General features: G+C 39.1%; 1 protein-coding gene across 1 annotated transcript in view; it reads left to right on the top strand.

Annotated features, from left to right (window-relative positions):
• The window catches only part of ASTL (astacin-like metallo-endopeptidase (M12 family)), a 16,851-nt gene that overhangs the window by 7,870 nt on the left and 7,555 nt on the right, over window positions 1-1,426 (top strand). The window lies entirely within an intron of this gene.

The following is a 1,426-nucleotide window of genomic DNA, read 5'->3' as shown; positions in this document are numbered from 1 at the left end:
TGCTGCTGTTGTGGGGTTACGCTGAGGGGAGGAGGCCCAAGACAGCAGCCATCATACATGGATGCCCCCCATGCCGAGAATGGGATGGGAAAATGGGCAGCGCCTCTTAGTGGGATGGGGGATAGAGATTGAGATCAGAGATTAGTCTAGACGTGGGGAGGCCATAGTGACACCACGCTATAAAAATAGAATACAGTCCTTTCGGTGCTTATGGAGGGACTTCCCAGGAGGTCCGGTGGTTAGGATTTCGTGCTTCCATTCTAGGGAGCATGTCACTGCGCAGTGAAAACAAAAAAAAAGCTCAAGTGCCCATGGAATCCTTGTAAAGACTTATGATAGTCACAAGACCTTCAAATTTGAAAAAGTAGAGTTAATACAAACATTTTGATCATGATGTAAAAAGTAGAAGCTAGTAACAAGCGAAAAATGTTTGTGTTTTTTTTTTTAATTTGTTTTTCCTTCTTTATCCTTAGGTAGATATTTTGATATGACTATTTTATTTTTTTTATTTTTATTTTTTATTTTTTTTAATAGAAAATTATTTAATTAGTATACATGTGTATACGAAAAATGTTATCTATTTGAAAATTAAAATTTAGAAAACAACAAATCTTTTTTGAAGCTATGGAGTTAAAGAAATTGCAGGAATTCTTAGAGCATGAAAATTAGAACCAAGGGTTCATAGCTAAAGCAACCCACGGGGAAAATATGTAGACTGAAATACTTAGATCAACAAAGATAGAGGACAAATTCGGCATTTCAATTCAAGTTAAGCAAAAAAAGGGAATTCGTGAAGGGAAAAGCAGAAATTAATGAGTTAGAAAACAAAACAGCACTAATAAATGAAAAAGCTGTTTTTTCTTTTAACAATAAAATTAAACAGCAGCTACCCTAATGGAAAAAATTGCTAAAGAACAAGGAAAAATGAGAATGTTTGTACTTAGTTAATATGTAAAGAACAAACGGCTAAAATACACAAACCAGTAACATCAATTAACTGTGGAGGCGGGAACTCAAGGGGGATGGAGTGGGGAGCATTATGTATCTTCATATTTTCTGAGTTTTGAGTCAGATGAATATGTTGCCTACTCAAAGTTATGTTTAATAACTTAAAGGATTTTAAAAGGAAAAAGTAAGCACTCTACTGGGTAGGTATTTCCAGGCAGGGATGGGATATAAAGGTGTTAGATTACCATTTTAGTGGTGAGGAGGCTGCTGGTGACCATGGGTGAGTGTAAAGGCAGCTGGCTGGGCCTGGGGTCTTTAGGGGAGCAAAGATGGGGGTACAGCCGTTCTTTCAGAGGCTCACTGAAGGGCAGGAGAGAAGTTGAGGGGGGGAAGCTTGTTGCTCCCAGGCCTGCAGGGGCCAAGGGACAGGAAGAAGCAAGCGCTCTGGCCAATGGGAAAAGGCTGAGCTCCACACCTG

This window comes from Bison bison, unplaced genomic scaffold, assembly GCF_000754665.1.
Source record: "Bison bison bison isolate TAMUID 2011002044 unplaced genomic scaffold, Bison_UMD1.0 scf7180017864508, whole genome shotgun sequence".
In the NCBI taxonomy this organism is placed as follows: domain Eukaryota; kingdom Metazoa; phylum Chordata; class Mammalia; order Artiodactyla; family Bovidae; genus Bison; species Bison bison.
Note: the sequence above shows the minus strand (reverse complement) of the source record. Positions and strands in the feature narration are given on the sequence as shown.